Genomic DNA, 18,580 nt, shown 5'->3' on the forward strand with positions numbered 1-18,580 from the left:
CAACGTTGGCGAGCACGACTTAGCAAATTTAAATTTACTGTGAAGTACCGCCCAGGACGAGCTAATGGGAATGCAGATGCCCTGTCCCGTAATCCAGTAGATTTGCCTGAAGGACTGACTGAAGAGGAGTTAGAGGAAACAGAGACTCCTAATTTCCTTGCCAATGAAGTACATGATCAGATGCCAGGTGAGAATATTCAAAGTGCTCCGGTGCATACTGGGGAGCCCATAAGAGAAACCATCGATCAATGGACTGCTGAAGAATGGAAGAAACAGCAGTTGCAAGATATTCAAATTCGGACTGTAAGAAGATGGGTGCTAGAGAGATACCGACCCAATCAACGAGAGCGATTGCGATTGTCTGGAGTGGGACAGAGAATATATCGCCAACGAGATAGATTGGCAGTAAAACAAGGGATATTGTACCGCCGAGTATTCCTACCGACCATGGAAGGACCCGTCTGGCAAGCTGTGTTGCCGGAGCGAGAGTTAGAAAGTACGGTTAAGTGGATGCATGAGAAAAAGGGGCATTACGGTCCTGAAAAGACTTTCCGTTGGTTGCAACAATTCTACTATCATCCTTTGCTGTTTGCAGTGGCACAGAAAGTGTGTCAGAACTGTAGAAATTGCACCCTGGCCAGAGCGGCTGAACAACAAGCTCCGGTGGGGCATATACAGACGCATTATCCATTACAGTTGGTCATGATGGACTATTTGACAGTAGATGAGTCTTTACAAGGGTACAGATATTTATTGGTTGTGATAGACCACTTCACCAAATTCACAGTGGCCGTACCTACCAGAGATCAAACGGCTGAATCTGCGGCACAGGGATTGTGGACTCATTTCATCTTACCCTATGGATGTCCTTCACAGCTTCACTCTGATCAAGGAGCTTGTTTTGAGGGGCGAGTAATAGAAGAATTATGCAGATTGTACCAGATTAAAAAGACCCGCACGACCCCGTATCACCCTCAAGGGAACGGGGCCTGTGAAAGGATGAATCGGACCATATTGCAGTTGTTGCGAACACTGGAGAAACAAAAAAAAGAGAGATGGCCTGACTACATTGCAGAATTAATCTGGATCTATAATAACACTGTACATGCCACTACTGGATATTCTCCTTTTCTGTTAATGTTCGGAAGAAATGGACGATGTCCCCTAAATTTAATGATGCCTATCCCGGAAGAACAAGAAGAGTGGATTCCGCAGACCTGGATGTGGGGTCATCGACGCAAGGTACAAGAAATGTATAATTTAGTGGCGCAGAGACTGGGGCCTCATGATCTTACAGTAAATCAGAAATTGAAGGAACTACCTTTGCAAGTGGGTGATAGAGTAATCGTGCGAAACCAGGGTGCAAGAAGAGCAGGAAAGCTGCAATGGAAGTGGGAAACCTTGGCGTATGAGGTGGTGCGTCAGCCCAATCCATATATTCCTGTATTTGTGATCAAGCCGGAGGGTAGTAGTGGCCCTTTGAAAACCGTACACAGAAATATGCTGAGACCCTGCACATTTATAAGTCGTGAACCAGAAGCAAACACTGGAGATCCTCCTGTTGCAACACCCGTTCCTATAGATGAAGGTTGGTGGAGTCCGCCGGTTCAAGTACCAGAGAGACAAGAAAGTACCAGTGAAGTACAAGAAGAGAATGTTACTCCTGTGGAAGAAGAGTTGTCACAGGTACGTCATTCTCAGCGATCCAATTTTGGAAGACTTCCTTCTAGGTTTGAAGGATTTGTGACGCCACAGCAAGTTGCCGGGACGGCAACTGATAAACCTGGGGGAAAAGATGTAACCCAGCAAAAGGATTGTATGGCATTGAGAAATGGGAGGTTGTGGCCGGCCACTAGAGGGCGCTGTGAGGTTGGTACATCGACAGTGTTTAGTGTGTGGAGTGATATACAAGAGAGGTCTAGTGAGGAAGTGTCTGGAGAGAGGTCGGAGAAGCGCTGGACAGGAAGAGACAGAGACTGGACGGAGAGAGCTGTAGCAAGTAAGGAAGACAATGAGACTCAGATAACTGTAAAAGATAAAGAGCATTCTGGCCAGCAGCAGAGCATAAGTAATGTGAAGTATCAGACACGCATTTACTGGAGTTCCAAGTTAAGGAGATCCGGCTGAGTTAAGAAGAGAGTGTTTAGAGCAAGAAGCTGAAGACGCCATTTTGAGCATAAGGTAGCATAGAGCGATTAACTGCCGGATCATCAGAGAGTGCATTGTATTACATTGCCGGACCTCAAAGATCACATTACACTAAACCTGGAAGCTAAGAGACTTTATTATCCTAAGGCACCGGATAAAGAGAACATATTTTAATCATTACGGATTATAAGAGACTGTGTTATTTTGAAGTGCCGGATAAAAGCAAAGACTGTATTGTTTACCGAGCACCAGTTATATTTTGCCTAGAGCTCAAGTTTTTGACTGTTGTCATATTTTCTGCATGTTCAGTAAAGACAAAACGAATATAATCCCGGTGTCAGTAATTATTGTCCTTAAAGTCATATTACAGCCCCATTATGATGTCAGAAAGCTGGCTCTGGCTCCTGAGGTCTCCACTATGACACATGCAAAGTTCCGTCTGAACTTTATATAAGACGGTGCGGCTCAGTCAGTCACTCAGTGTTGCCTGAGAGGGCAACACTGCAACAGCCGGCCCCCAGGCTGTCTTTTTTTTGCACAGCTAGTTGCCACCAGGAGGCCACAAGAGGGAGACAAGGGACTGCAAAATGGAAAATAGGCATCCACCAACTTTACAGACAACTTGTTCTCCTTGCTCCTACAACCTCCATCCTTGCACAGTTTGTTATTCTTCCAGGTAACATAGTAACAAATCCAAATTGCTGCTCTCTTTGTAGGCAAGCAAGGGTTTGTTGCAACTGCAATTCTTACTTCTTCTTGAAATGTAGGGACCACAGTACATTCCATCACATCCATCTAGTGTACACAGGTAGGTCCATTGTGACGGGCGGGCGGGCGGGCGGGCGGGCTGGCTGCTTTAATGGCTGTTTGCTGTTCCCCTACTCCACTCCACTATTTGACTATGGTGCTGCATCAATCAGTGGCTGGCTCAGGTGCAGCTCTTTAACCTACCTAGGAGGGAGGGCGGAGAGAAGACAAGGAAGGTGAATGAGCTGTTCCAATGTGAAATGCCGGAAACACAGAAACACAGACGACACAAAACAAGAGGTGGCAATGTATTAATTAATTGCATTTAATAAATTAGCTCATTATCACACATGACTGTACAAATGCATTGTCCAACAGGTGTTGAAATAATGGGATTAAAAGGGGAGATCCCATCCGAAAGACAAAAACAATGGCAAACACAAAAAGCACTTTTGGAATCTGATTTTAGTAAACACATAAGGAAAGGGTGCACCGGTCCTGGAAATACTGCAATACCAGGTCAATGCGTGGAGTGGACAGAGCAAGCTCTATTTCCATCTCCCTGTTCTAAAAATCCATTTAATATATGGTCCCCAGATAGGGGACGTATCAGATATTAAACTGATAAGAACAGATACTACACTTGATCTTAGCCAAAAGGCCGAGAAGCGATAACCCGAACGTGCCACGCGTTTTGCTTCTTTTGCTTGCACCACAATGCAGTGCTGAAAGAGGAGGAATCGACATAAAAACGCCTTCCTGGCAACGCCCAAATGCCCTCCTGCCGTGCACACACTGGCAGCAGCAAAAGCAGCAGCAGCAGTAAGTGCATGCCCACTGCCACCCCTTCTCCTTTCACACCTTGTATCAGCTTTAATCCAGTCCAGTGCTGCCTGCTGAGCAGCACTGACCAACACTGCCTGGGCCCAGGCTTTTATCTCTGAGGCCCCATTATGATGTCAGAAAGCTGGCTCTGGCTCCTGAGGTCTCCACTATGACACGTGCAAAGTTCCGTCTGAACTTTATATAAGACGGTGCGGCTCAGTCAGTCACTCAGTGTTGCCTGAGAGGGCAACACTGCAACAGCCGGCCCCCAGGCTGTCTTTTTTTTGCACAGCTAGTTGCCTCCAGGAGGCCACAAGAGGGAGACAAGGGACTGCAAAATGGAAAATAGGCATCCACCAACTTTACAGACAACTTGTTCTCCTTGCTCCTACAACCTCCATCCTTGCACAGTTTGTTATTCTTCCAGGTAACATAGTAACAAATCCAAATTGCTGCTCTCTTTGTAGGCAAGCAAGGGTTTGTTGCAACTGCAATTCTTACTTCTTCTTGAAATGTAGGGACCACAGTACATTCCATCACATCCATCTAGTGTACACAGGTAGGTCCATTGTGACGGGAGGGCGGGCGGGCGGGCTGGCTGGCTGCTTTAATGGCTGTTTGCTGTTCCCCTACTCCACTCCACTATTTGACTATGGTGCTGCATCAATCAGTGGCTGGCTCAGGTGCAGCTCTTTAACCTACCTAGGAGGGAGGGCGGAGAGAAGACAAGGAAGGTGAATGAGCTGTTCCAATGTGAAATGCCGGAAACACAGAAACACAGACGACACAAAACAAGAGGTGGCAATGTATTAATTAATTGCATTTAATAAATTAGCTCATTATCACACATGACTGTACAAATGCATTGTCCAACAGGTGTTGAAATAATGGGATTAAAAGGGGAGATCCCATCCGAAAGACAAAAACAATGGCAAACACAAAAAGCACTTTTGGAATCTGATTTTAGTAAACACATAAGGAAAGGGTGCACCGGTCCTGGAAATACTGCAATACCAGGTCAATGCGTGGAGTGGACAGAGCAAGCTCTATTTCCATCTCCCTGTTCTAAAAATCCATTTAATATATAGTCCCCAGATAGGGGACGTATCAGATATTAAACTGATAAGAACAGATACTACACTTGATCTTAGCCAAAAGGCCGAGAAGCGATAACCCGAACGTGCCGCGCGTTTTGCTTCTTTTGCTTGCACCACAATGCAGTGCTGAAAGAGGAGGAATCGACATAAAAACGCCTTCCTGGCAACGCCCAAATGCCCTCCTGCCGTGCAAACACTGGCAGCAGCAGCAGCAGCAGCAGCAGTAAGTGCATGCCCACTGCCACCCCTTCCCTTTTCACACCTTGTATCAGCTTTAATCCAGTCCAGTGCTGCCTGCTGAGCAGCACTGACCAACACTGCCTGGGCCCAGGCTTTTATCTCTGAGGCCCCATTATGATGTCAGAAAGCTGGCTCTGGCTCCTGAGGTCTCCACTATGACACGTGCAAAGTTCCGTCTGAACTTTATATAAGACGGTGCGGCTCAGTCAGTCACTCAGTGTTGCCTGAGAGGGCAACACTGCAACAGCCGGCCCCCAGGCTGTCTTTTTTTTGCACAGCTAGTTGCCTCCAGGAGGCCACAAGAGGGAGACAAGGAACTGCAAAATGGAAAATAGGCATCCACCAACTTTACAGACAACTTGTTCTCCTTGCTCCTACAACCTCCATCCTTGCACAGTTTGTTATTCTTCCAGGTAACATAGTAACAAATCCAAATTGCTGCTCTCTTTGTAGGCAAGCAAGGGTTTGTTGCAACTGCAATTCTTACTTCTTCTTGAAATGTAGGGACCACAGTACATTCCATCACATCCATCTAGTGTACACAGGTAGGTCCATTGTGACGGGCGGGCGGGCGGGCTGGCTGCTTTAATGGCTGTTTGCTGTTCCCCTACTCCACTCCACTATTTGACTATGGTGCTGCATCAATCAGTGGCTGGCTCAGGTGCAGCTCTTTAACCTACCTAGGAGGGAGGGCGGAGAGAAGACAAGGAAGGTGAATGAGCTGTTCCAATGTGAAATGCCGGAAACACAGAAACACAGACGACACAAAACAAGAGGTGGCAATGTATTAATTAATTGCATTTAATAAATTAGCTCATTATCACACATGACTGTACAAATGCATTGTCCAACAGGTGTTGAAATAATGGGATTAAAAGGGGAGATCCCATCCGAAAGACAAAAACAATGGCAAACACAAAAAGCACTTTTGGAATCTGATTTTAGTAAACACATAAGGAAAGGGTGCACCGGTCCTGGAAATACTGCAATACCAGGTCAATGCGTGGAGTGGACAGAGCAAGCTCTATTTCCATCTCCCTGTTCTAAAAATCCATTTAATATATGGTCCCCAGATAGGGGACGTATCAGATATTAAACTGATAAGAACAGATACTACACTTGATCTTAGCCAAAAGGCCGAGAAGCGATAACCCGAACGTGCCGCGCGTTTTGCTTCTTTTGCTTGCACCACAATGCAGTGCTGAAAGAGGAGGAATCAACATAAAAACGCCTTCCTGGCAACGCCCAAATGCCCTCCTGCCGTGCAAACACTGGCAGCAGCAGCAGCAGTAAGTGCATGCCCACTGCCACCCCTTCTCCTTTCACACCTTGCATCAGCTTTAATCCAGTCCAGTGCTGCCTGCTGAGCAGCACTGACCAACACTGCCTGGGCCCAGGCTTTTATCTCTGAGGCCCCATTATGATGTCAGAAAGCTGGCTCTGGCTCCTGAGGTCTCCACTATGACACGTGCAAAGTTCCGTCTGAACTTTATATAAGACGGTGCGGCTCAGTCAGTCACTCAGTGTTGCCTGAGAGGGCAACACTGCAACAGCCGGCACCCAGGCTGTCTTTTTTTTGCACAGCTAGTTGCCTCCAGGAGGCCACAAGAGGGAGACAAGGGACTGCAAAATGGAAAATAGGCATCCACCAACTTTACAGACAACTTGTTCTCCTTGCTCCTACAACCTCCATCCTTGCACAGTTTGTTATTCTTCCAGGTAACATAGTAACAAATCCAAATTGCTGCTCTCTTTGTAGGCAAGCAAGGGTTTGTTGCAACTGCAATTCTTACTTCTTCTTGAAATGTAGGGACCACAGTACATTCCATCACATCCATCTAGTGTACACAGGTAGGTCCATTGTGACGGGCGGGCGGGCGGGCTGGCTGCTTTAATGGCTGTTTGCTGTTCCCCTACTTCACTCCACTATTTGACTATGGTGCTGCATCAATCAGTGGCTGGCTCAGGTGCAGCTCTTTAACCTACCTAGGAGGGAGGGCGGAGAGAAGACAAGGAAGGTGAATGAGCTGTTCCAATGTGAAATGCCGGAAACACAGAAACACAGACGACACAAAACAAGAGGTGGCAATGTATTAATTAATTGCATTTAATAAATTAGCTCATTATCACACATGACTGTACAAATGCATTGTCCAACAGGTGTTGAAATAATGGGATTAAAAGGGGAGATCCCATCCGAAAGACAAAAACAATGGCAAACACAAAAAGCACTTTTGGAATCTGATTTTAGTAAACACATAAGGAAAGGGTGCACCGGTCCTGGAAATACTGCAATACCAGGTCAATGCGTGGAGTGGACAGAGCAAGCTCTATTTCCATCTCCCTGTTCTAAAAATCCATTTAATACATGGTCCCCAGATAGGGGACGTATCAGATATTAAACTGATAAGAACAGATACTACACTTGATCTTAGCCAAAAGGCCGAGAAGCGATAACCCGAACGTGCCGCGCGTTTTGCTTCTTTTGCTTGCACCACAATGCAGTGCTGAAAGAGGAGGAATCGACATAAAAACGCCTTCCTGGCAACGCCCAAATGCCCTCCTGCCGTGCAAACACTGGCAGCAGCAGCAGCAGCAGCAGCAGCAGTAAGTGCATGCCCACTGCCACCCCTTCTCCTTTCACACCTTGTATCAGCTTTAATCCAGTCCAGTGCTGCCTGCTGAGCAGCACTGACCAACACTGCCTGGGCCCAGGCTTTTATCTCTGAGGCCCCATTATGATGTCAGAAAGCTGGCTCTGGCTCCTGAGGTCTCCACTATGACACGTGCAAAGTTCCGTCTGAACTTTATATAAGACGGTGCGGCTCAGTCAGTCACTCAGTGTTGCCTGAGAGGGCAACACTGCAACAGCCGGCCCCCAGGCTGTCTTTTTTTTGCACAGCTAGTTGCCTCCAGGAGGCCACAAGAGGGAGACAAGGGACTGCAAAATGGAAAATAGGCATCCACCAACTTTACAGACAACTTGTTCTCCTTGCTCCTACAACCTCCATCCTTGCACAGTTTGTTATTCTTCCAGGTAACATAGTAACAAATCCAAATTGCTGCTCTCTTTGTAGGCAAGCAAGGGTTTGTTGCAACTGCAATTCTTACTTCTTCTTGAAATGTAGGGACCACAGTACATTCCATCACATCCATCTAGTGTACACAGGTAGGTCCATTGTGACGGGCGGGCGGGCGGGCGGTCGGGCTGGCTGCTTTAATGGCTGTTTGCTGTTCCCCTACTCCACTCCACTATTTGACTATGGTGCTGCATCAATCAGTGGCTGGCTCAGGTGCAGCTCTTTAACCTACCTAGGAGGGAGGGCGGAGAGAAGTCAAGGAAGGTGAATGAGCTGTTCCAATGTGAAATGCCGGAAACACAGAAACACAGACGACACAAAACAAGAGGTGGCAATGTATTAATTAATTGCATTTAATAAATTAGCTCATTATCACACATGACTGTACAAATGCATTGTCCAACAGGTGTTGAAATAATGGGATTAAAAGGGGAGATCCCATCCGAAAGACAAAAACAATGGCAAACACAAAAAGCACTTTTGGAATCTGATTTTAGTAAACACATAAGGAAAGGGTGCACCGGTCCTGGAAATACTGCAATACCAGGTCAATGCGTGGAGTGGACAGAGCAAGCTCTATTTCCATCTCCCTGTTCTAAAAATCCATTTAATATATGGTCCCCAGATAGGGGACGTATCAGATATTAAACTGATAAGAACAGATACTACACTTGATCTTAGCCAAAAGGCCGAGAAGCGATAACCCGAACGTGCCGCGCGTTTTGCTTCTTTTGCTTGCACCACAATGCAGTGCTGAAAGAGGAGACTGCAAGGACCCAATTATCCACTTTACCTGCCCAGGACCTTAACCATCCTTCTTTGAATTAACACACCAACACCTTCTTTATGGAAATGTGGAAGTGGCCACAGCTTTATTCTTATTTACAAACATCGGCATGAAGACATATATATATATTTATTTTTCTCTCCTCCTGAAATGCCGATGCTCCCTGTCTCCATCAGGCATGTAGGGTGCTACCTCCGTCTTCATCTGCCGTACTTTCCGCCAGCTGTGACATCTACGAAAAAAACAGAAAAACGCCAGAACAAGAATATAACCGTAGAAAAATCTTTCAAAACAAAAACCAAAACCACCAGGGGAGGGAGGGCGGGTGTTTCTTCCACTGCAGCTTGAAGGTAAGAGGGCTTCCCGCTCCAAACCCCTGCCTTATATCTTCTTAACCACGCCCCTCTTACCCCTTGTTGACCAATCCTGGTCCTGGGCATTATTTTAAACCGTTCCATCCTTTCTTAACCCCTTGCAGTCCCTGACACTCTCCCTAGTCGCTTCAGTGTCTACAAGACTGCAAGGACCCAATTATCCACTTTACCTGCCCAGGACCTTAACCATCCTTCTTTGAATTAACACACCAACACCTTCTTTATGGAAATGTGGAAGTGGCCACAGCTTTATTCTTATTTACAAACATCGGCATGAAGACATATATATATATTTATTTTTCTCTCCTCCTGAAATGCCGATGCTCCCTGTCTCCATCAGGCATGTAGGGTGCTACCTCCGTCTTCATCTGCCGTACTTTCTGCCAAGAAGGGGGAACTGAGAAACCTACTCAGTCCCCCGACCACCCCCACCAAGCAACGCCAACCCTCTCTCGGCACCATCCAAGAGATCCAGTAAAAAGATATCGAGCCCGATATCATTCAGATGTACTCCATCCGGCGCCAGCAGATCTGCATTATCCCCCTCCAGGGATTGGTGTCGCAACCCAATCCCCCCTATAGAGCGAATGAACCGCGACACCCGCACATTGATTAGCCTGCGCACTCTCTCCAACGCTGCCATATTCCTCGCTCCTCGCCACACCGTGCGCGCCACTATTTCGGACCAAACTACTACGCAACGGGCGAACAGGTCCTGAAAACGCGCCAAATCAGTCCGTATAAATGACAATAACTCAGCCATTTTCACTTGGCCGATATCATTTCCACCCGCATGTATGATCAGGACAACAGGTCCATACGTGTGCCTTGTAACTGCCACTACTTCTGGCAGTAACTGCACCCACCGTAATCCCCGTACACCTCTCCAATGGACGTCGGCCTGTGAGAGGCCCAAATTCGGACCTAATGGCCTTCGACCCGCTCGAACCGCTGCCCAGTGCACATACGAATGCCCCAAGATCCACACTTGGGGGCGCCGCGACCCTAACAAAGAAATTAAGCTACATTCCGGTCAAATGAAAATACAGGCAGGATTAACATAACACTCCGTATAAAACAAGGAAGGAAAACAGGGATGGGGGGGGGAGGGGGGAAAGGGGGAGGGGGGGAAAGGGGGCGACTTTTTTTTTTTTTTTTTTTTTTTAAAACTTCCAGCTTACACACTCTTTAAAACCAAATCAGGTCGCACATATGACTTATAGCTATTAGAACGCCATCTACCCAGACTCATGATAGCCGCTGAATCCAAGCCCAAGGCATCCGCCTCAGACGAATGTGTACCAAACTCGCCCGGTGGCAAACCCAGGTATTTCAAACCGGCCTTAAAAATCGCCTCAAATTGAAAACGCGACATTGCGGATCCATCCTGATGGATCAAGAATTGAGCCCCGGGCACTCGGACCAACACGAATTCCTGGACCCATTTTACCGGGCAATACTGCCCCCCAATCCTCCCAATTGACAGCCAAGCCCCCCTCCCTACCGTATCAGTCTTTGACCTCCGCACACAGACCCTGAGAGAATCTCCCAACGTTACTACATCCGATCCGAGAAGACCACCGCTTGCACTTACTCTGTGCGGAACCAGCTCACTAACCCGTAATGCGGCAAAGAAAGCCAAAGAAAATGCCGCGCCGAACAAGGACACTTCATATTCATCCCGACACACATAACATAAAACGGCTAGAAGCCGACCCAAAAGCGAAAAAGATACTGGTCGCCTCGTGTCCCTGGAACACGCCTCTTTTTTCCACCCTTTTAAAGACTGCCGAACTACAAATTCTTTTGTAACATCCCTGCATCCCCACAATTTTAACATAAAGGCCACCCCTGCTAAAAACTTGCTCGCCGTGGCCGCACTACCCCCTTCCTGACGTATTTGTACCAAACTTGCTAACGTGACATCCAGGTGACACCCATCCTGTGATGGGAAGTTATTCCCCGCAATCTCCAACCACCGATCCCACGCTCTGCAATGACTCTTCCAAGTCGCCGGTACCACCGAACCCCTCAACAGCCTCATAAGTTGTCCTCGACCAGGGCCCATAAGTGAAGGGGGGGGGACACCCCTTCTGCCAAAGCTGCCGGGTGCAATTCCCGAAACCGGGACATCTGTGAACGAGACAAAGCATCAGCCATCACATTATGGACACCCGGAACATGTTTCGCACGAAACCACACATTCAAACGCAAACACTTCAAAACCAACCGTCTTAATAAAGCTAATACCGGCAATGAACTAGACGACAACCCGTTCACCGCATGCACCACCGCCATGTTGTCTGTCCAAAATACAATCCTCTTATTCACCATCACGCTACCCCACAACTCTATTGCAACTATAATAGGAAACAATTCCAATAGCGTCAAATTACGTAAAACTCCCAAATCACTCCAATGCAAGGGCCAAGGGGATCTACACCAACTTCGGCCCAAAATTGCTCCAAAACCATCACTTCCGGCTGCATCCGTAAACAATTCCAAGTCTACATTAGACAACTCAGCTTCCTGACACACCGACCTCCCATTAAACGAACTCAAAAAAGAATGCCAGACAAACAAATCCTTCTTCATACAAGAAGTTACCCGGATAAAATGATTTGGCTTCGAGATACCTCTAGTGGCTAAAGACAAACGCCTAGAGAAAACACGACCCATTGGAATTATACGACAAGCAAACACCAGCAATCCCATTAACGACTGTAACTGTTTTAACGTCACTTTTTTCGACCCCATGACCTGGTCAACTTGCGTCACTAGCCTTGCCAATTTATCATCAGGCAAGCGAAAAATCATCCGTTCGCTATCTATTTCGATACCCAAAAATGACAAAACAGTTACAGGACCTTCCGTCTTATCTTCGGAAATAGGTACACCGAAACGCGACATCACCTGTCGAAACACTCTCAGCAACGTGCTGCACAACCCAGAGCCCCCCGGGCCTACAAAAAGAAAATCATCCAGATAATGAATGACCGAGTCACAACCAGACTCCAAACGAACTACCCATTCTAAAAATGACGCAAACATCTCAAAGTAACTGCATGATATTGAACAACCCATGGGAAGGCACATATCCACGTAAAACCCTTTATCTAAACAACACCCCAGCAGGTGAAAACACTCCGGATGAACCGGCAGCAAACGAAAGGCCGCTTCAATATCAGATTTAGCTAACAACGCCCCCTGTCCAGCCGCCTGTACCAGCCTTACTGCAACATCGAAAGACGTATACGAAACCGCCGCCTCCGCCCTAGAAATACCGTCGTTAACAGAACCACCGCGAGGAAAGGAAAGGTGATGAATCAGCCTAAACTTTCCCCGCTCCTTCTTTGGAACTAAACCAAGGGGGGAAACTCGCAGGTTCGTATACGGCGGCTCACTGAATGGACCTGCCATTCTCCCTAATTCCACTTCCTTTGCCAACTTTTGCCGCGCAATGCCCACATTCTCATTGATCGACTTCAAATTGTCAGCCAATGACAATGTCGCAGAATATTCAAAAGGAATCTCAAAACCAAACGAAAACCCACTAGTGAGCACCTCTGCTTCCCGCCTCCTGTGGTACCGCTCTAACCATGGGCCCATCTCGAGAACGCTCACCGGCGTTCTCCGCTGCGCCGGAAGGAGGTGCCTTAACCGGCTGCTTGCCTCTCCGGAAACACCGGAGCGCCGCATGAGCGCCCCCACAGATGGAGCATTCATGTCGGAATTTGCACGTGGCAAAGAAACGACAGTGGCCCTCGTTGTAGAGCCAACAGGCACCCGTGGGCCTAGCGGCCGCAACTCCAGGGGCGGGGCCCGGCGCTGCGGCCGCACTGGGAAAGGGGCGTTGTTGCCTGCTCCCTTGCGCTAAGATAAGCTGCAACCACACGTCCGTTGCCTTCGTTGCCCAACTAATATCAGGCGACAAAGCCAAACGACGCCGAAATTCTTCATCATATCGCCACCAGGCCGCACCACCGTGCAGCCTGTGGGCGCTGAAAATTGTGTCAAAATAGACAAACAACTCGGCCCCTTTCCCAGGATAGCGTTGGCAAATAACATGAGCCAGTGTAGCGTAACACTGCACCCAGTTGCCAAATGTTTTCGCTACTTTCGCTTTCCTATCTGAACCTCTCTCAAAACCCTGCTCCTTGTCGACAGTCACCTGCTCCACCGAGACCAAGGACCAAATATCCACAAATTCATTCCTCCAAATCTTGTCCTTGATCTCAGCTGACAAATGAGTCCCGAGAGGAGCGACTCCACAAAACAATGAATCTCTAAACGTCAAACTAGCTAAAGCATTCTCTTTCACAGACGGGGGCATAGCTCCCTCTGGTGGCACCGAGGGACACGACGTTCCCTCATTCACTTTTAACCCAGCCACCACGGCTTTTAAAACAGAAATCAAATCCGCACCCGCTGCATTAGATTTATTAAGCCATGCGTCACCGCAGGCCGACTCACCGCTCCCAGAGGTCCCACCGACTCCAGAGGGTCCTTCAGCCACTTTCCGCAGCACTGGAACCACGGCCTGCCCCTCCTCCACCGGCCCGGCGGGAGGAACAACCTGGGACAGCTGCTCCTGATCCACTGACAAGCGCTGCACCTCCCGGCGTCGACTGCGTCTCTGCGGCCGTGATGATCTCCTCGACGACCTTCTCCACGATCCATATGATGCGGACGTCGTCGCCGACGAGGAGGAGAAACCATCGCTGGAAGACGAGGAATACCGTCGACCACGCCTCTTCCCGTCACCTGACCTGCGACGTCCATGATGGCCGTGCCGGCGATGTCCACCAGCCCGGCGTTTCCTCCCTCGCCTGGAACGCTCCCTTCTTGGACCTGCAGGAGAGAAAGATGACAAGGCAGGAGAAGGGCAAATAGAATCCAAAACCCCCTCCAACCTATCTTTTCTAGCACACTCCCCCCCTGGCCTTGACCCATGCTGACAGGGGCCCGGGGGGGACCGGGGTGGAGAAGCGACAGGCACCGCAGAAGCCCCCACCCCCTGGCTGGGCTGTTTGCTCACCGTCCGCTTCCCCGAACCCGCCGCCATCTTCTTTTTTCGTGAGCCGCCATCTTGTGTCCTGGCCGCACTGCGCCTGCCAGGACGTCCCGCCCCTGTTCCCCCCGCCGCCAATTCTGGCTGCGTAGAGAACAGCACGGGGAAAGATGGCGCCAACCCCGGCTGCACACAGGCGCCGGAAGCAAGTCCCAGCTCCTGTGAACATGCCGCATGGTAAGCGACCATGTCGGACCAGTCGCCTGAGTCCGCCATATTCACCCCACTGTCACGATAGTCGACCGCTGCCTCCGCGCCCGCATCAGCAGCTCGAGGCGGGTTGTACCGTGCCTGTGCCGGTTTAACAGCCGCCCTCTTACCGCCATGGGGAAGGACGCCAGCGCGACGAGTGGGCGGGGGGGAGGGGGGCACTATGTCGACCGACGAAGCACACGTCGACATAGGCCTAGGGGACCTGCTGGGACCACCGCATGACTGTGCAGCAGTCACAGCACCCCTCATAGCAACAGGGCTAGGGCTCAGTCGAACCGGAGGGCGTGTAACGCACTGCGGCCTACCTCGGGTAGCCGCTCCCGACTGTTCCGTGCCCCGCTCAGATCCTCGCTTCTCTCCTTCCTTCAACAGGGATTCCAGCCAGGCAGGTCCCTCCCGACGCTACCCGCTGTGCCACCTTCCGCAACAGTTCTTCTGCCATCTTCTTGAACGACCACGCTCTGAATCTCCACAGCAGCAGCAAAGGTGTTTCTTCCACTGCAGCTTGAAGGTAAGAGGCTTCCCGCTCCAAACCCCTGCCTTATATCTTCTTAACCACGCCCCTCTTACCCCTTGTTGACCAATCCTGGTCCTGGGCATTATTTTAAACCGTTCCATCCTTTCTTAACCCCTTGCAGTCCCTGACACTCTCCCTAGTCGCTTCAGTGTCTACAAGGAATCGACATAAAAACGCCTTCCTGCAACGCCCAAATGCCCTCCTGCCGTGCAAACACTGGCAGCAGCAGCAGCATCAGCAGCAGCAGTAAGTGCATGCCCACTGCCACCCCTTCTCCTTTCACACCTTGTATCAGCTTTAATCCAGTCCAGTGCTGCCTGCTGAGCAGCACTGACCAACACTGCCTGGGCCCAGGCTTTTATCTCTGAGGCCCCATTATGATGTCAGAAAGCTGGCTCTGGCTCCTGAGGTCTCCACTATGACACGTGCAAAGTTCCGTCTGAACTTTATATAAGACGGTGCGGCTCAGTCAGTCACTCAGTGTTGCCTGAGAGGGCAACACTGCAACAGCCGGCCCCCAGGCTGTCTTTTTTTTGCACAGCTAGTTGCCTCCAGGAGGCCACAAGAGGGAGACAAGGGACTGCAAAATGGAAAATAGGCATCCACCAACTTTACAGACAACTTGTTCTCCTTGCTCCTACAACCTCCATCCTTGCACAGTTTGTTATTCTTCCAGGTAACATAGTAACAAATCCAAATTGCTGCTCTCTTTGTAGGCAAGCAAGGGTTGTTGCAACTGCAATTCTTACTTCTTCTTGAAATGTAGGGACCACAGTACATTCCATCACATCCATCTAGTGTACACAGGTAGGTCCATTGTGACGGGCGGGCGGGCGGGCTGGCTGCTTTAATGGCTGTTTGCTGTTCCCCTACTCCACTCCACTATTTGACTATGGTGCTGCATCAATCAGTGGCTGGCTCAGGTGCAGCTCTTTAACCTACCTAGGAGGGAGGGCGGAGAGAAGACAAGGAAGGTGAATGAGCTGTTCCAATGTGAAATGCCGGAAACACAGAAACACAGACGACACAAAACAAGAGGTGGCAATGTATTAATTAATTGCATTTAATAAATTAGCTCATTATCACACATGACTGTACAAATGCATTGTCCAACAGGTGTTGAAATAATGGGATTAAAAGGGGAGATCCCATCCGAAAGACAAAAACAATGGCAAACACAAAAAGAACTTTTGGAATCTGATTTTAGTAAACACATAAGGAAAGGGTGCACCGGTCCTGGAAATACTGCAATACCCGGTCAATGCGTGGAGTGGACAGAGCAAGCTCTATTTCCATCTCCCTGTTCTAAAAATCCATTTAATATATGGTCCCCAGATAGGGGACGTATCAGATATTAAACTGATAAGAACAGATACTACACTTGATCTTAGCCAAAAGGCCGAGAAGCGATAACCCGAACGTGCCGCGCGTTTTGCTTCTTTTGCTTGCACCACAATGCAGTGCTGAAAGAGGAGGAATCGACATAAAAACGCCTTCCTGGCAATGCCCAAATGCCCTCCTGCCGTGCAAACACTGGCAGCAGCAGCAGCATCAGCAGCAGCAGTAAGTGCATGCCCACTGCCACCCCTTCTCCTTTCACACCTTGTATCAGCTTTAATCCAGTCCAGTGCTGCCTGCTGAGCAGCACTGACCAACACTGCCTGGGCCCAGGCTTTTATCTCTGAGGCCCCATTATGATGTCAGAAAGCTGGCTCTGGCTCCTGAGGTCTCCACTATGACACGTGCAAAGTTCCGTCTGAACTTTATATAAGACGGTGCGGCTCAGTCAGTCACTCAGTGTTGCCTGAGAGGGCAACACTGCAACAGCCGGCCCCCAGGCTGTCTTTTTTTTGCACAGCTAGTTGCCTCCAGGAGGCCACAAGAGGGAGACAAGGGACTGCAAAATGGAAAATAGGCATCCACCAACTTTACAGACAACTTGTTCTCCTTGCTCCTACAACCTCCATCCTTGCACAGTTTGTTATTCTTCCAGGTAACATAGTAACAAATCCAAATTGCTGCTCTCTTTGTAGGCAAGCAAGGGTTTGTTGCAACTGCAATTCTTACTTCTTCTTGAAATGTAGGGACCACAGTACATTCCATCACATCCATCTAGTGTACACAGGTAGGTCCATTGTGACGGGCGGGCGGGCGGGCGGGCGGGCTGGCTGCTTTAATGGCTGTTTGCTGTTTCCCTACTCCACTCCACTATTTGACTATGGTGCTGCATCAATCAGTGGCTGGCTCAGGTGCAGCTCTTTAACCTACCTAGGAGGGAGGGCGGAGAGAAGACAAGGAAGGTGAATGAGCTGTTCCAATGTGAAATGCCGGAAACACAGAAACACAGACGACACAAAACAAGAGGTGGCAATGTATTAATTAATTGCATTTAATAAATTAGCTCATTATCACACATGACTGTACAAATGCATTGTCCAACAGGTGTTGAAATAATGGGATTAAAAGGGGAGATCCCATCCGAAAGACAAAAACAATGGCAAACACAAAAAGAACTTTTGGAATCTGATTTTAGTAAACACATAAGGAAAGGGTGCACCGGTCCTGGAAATACTGCAATACCCGGTCAATGCGTGGAGTGGACAGAGCAAGCTCTATTTCCATCTCCCTGTTCTAAAAATCCATTTAATATATGGTCCCCAGATAGGGGACGTATCAGATATTAAACTGATAAGAACAGATACTACACTTGATCTTAGCCAAAAGGCCGAGAAGCGATAACCCGAACGTGCCGCGCGTTTTGCTTATTTTGCTTGCACCACAATGCAGTGCTGAAAGAGGAGGAATCGACATAAAAACGCCTTCCTGGCAACGCCCAAATGCCCTCCTGCCGTGCAAACACTGGCAGCAGCAGCAGCAGCAGTAAGTGCATGCCCACTGCCACCCCTTCTCCTTTCACACCTTGTATCAGCTTTAATCCAGTCCAGTGCTGCCTGCTGAGCAGCACTGACCAACACTGCCTGGGCCCAGGCTTTTATCTCTGAGGCCCCATTATGATGTCAGAAAGCTGGCTCTGGCTCCTGAGGTCTCCACTATGACACGTGCAAAGTTCCGTCTGAACTTTATATAAGACGGTGCGGCTCAGTCAGTCACTCAGTGTTGCCTGAGAGGGCAACACTGCAACAGCCGGCCCCCAGGCTGTCTTTTTTTTGCACAGCTAGTTGCCTCCAGGAGGCCACAAGAGGGAGACAAGGGACTGCAAATGGAAAATAGGCATCCACCAACTTTACAGACAACTTGTTCTCCTTGCTCCTACAACCTCCATCCTTGCACAGTTTGTTATTCTTCCAGGTAACATAGTAACAAATCCAAATTGCTGCTCTCTTTGTAGGCAAGCAAGGGTTTGTTGCAACTGCAATTCTTACTTCTTCTTGAAATGTAGGGACCACAGTACATTCCATCACATCCATCTAGTGTACACAGGTAGGTCCATTGTGACGGGCGGGCGGGCGGGCTGGCTGCT

The 18,580-nt window shown here is 48.9% G+C and overlaps 7 non-coding genes across 7 annotated transcripts; all 7 read right to left on the bottom strand.

Annotated features, from left to right (window-relative positions):
- Positions 1 to 3,377: 3,377 nt before the first annotated feature.
- On the bottom strand, positions 3,378 to 3,568 carry LOC142677279 (U2 spliceosomal RNA). The gene has a single exon (XR_012852314.1). It is a non-coding gene; the product is annotated as a U2 spliceosomal RNA (small nuclear RNA).
- Positions 3,569 to 4,700: 1,132 nt separating this feature from the next.
- LOC142677196 (U2 spliceosomal RNA) lies at positions 4,701 to 4,891 on the bottom strand. Its single transcript, XR_012852239.1, has one exon. It is a non-coding gene; the product is annotated as a U2 spliceosomal RNA (small nuclear RNA).
- A 1,124-nt stretch (positions 4,892 to 6,015) lies between these two features.
- On the bottom strand, positions 6,016 to 6,206 carry LOC142677280 (U2 spliceosomal RNA). The gene has a single exon (XR_012852315.1). It is a non-coding gene; the product is annotated as a U2 spliceosomal RNA (small nuclear RNA).
- A 1,115-nt stretch (positions 6,207 to 7,321) lies between these two features.
- Positions 7,322 to 7,512, bottom strand: LOC142677415 (U2 spliceosomal RNA). The gene has a single exon (XR_012852437.1). It is a non-coding gene; the product is annotated as a U2 spliceosomal RNA (small nuclear RNA).
- A 1,135-nt stretch (positions 7,513 to 8,647) lies between these two features.
- Positions 8,648 to 8,838, bottom strand: LOC142677281 (U2 spliceosomal RNA). The gene has a single exon (XR_012852316.1). It is a non-coding gene; the product is annotated as a U2 spliceosomal RNA (small nuclear RNA).
- Positions 8,839 to 16,319: 7,481 nt separating this feature from the next.
- On the bottom strand, positions 16,320 to 16,510 carry LOC142677454 (U2 spliceosomal RNA). Its single transcript, XR_012852472.1, has one exon. It is a non-coding gene; the product is annotated as a U2 spliceosomal RNA (small nuclear RNA).
- A 1,135-nt stretch (positions 16,511 to 17,645) lies between these two features.
- On the bottom strand, positions 17,646 to 17,836 carry LOC142677455 (U2 spliceosomal RNA). The gene has a single exon (XR_012852473.1). It is a non-coding gene; the product is annotated as a U2 spliceosomal RNA (small nuclear RNA).
- Between the last annotated feature and the right edge of the window lie 744 nt (positions 17,837 to 18,580).

This window comes from Rhinoderma darwinii, assembly GCF_050947455.1.
Source record: "Rhinoderma darwinii isolate aRhiDar2 chromosome 2 unlocalized genomic scaffold, aRhiDar2.hap1 SUPER_2_unloc_31, whole genome shotgun sequence".
Lineage (NCBI taxonomy): Eukaryota > Metazoa > Chordata > Amphibia > Anura > Rhinodermatidae > Rhinoderma > Rhinoderma darwinii.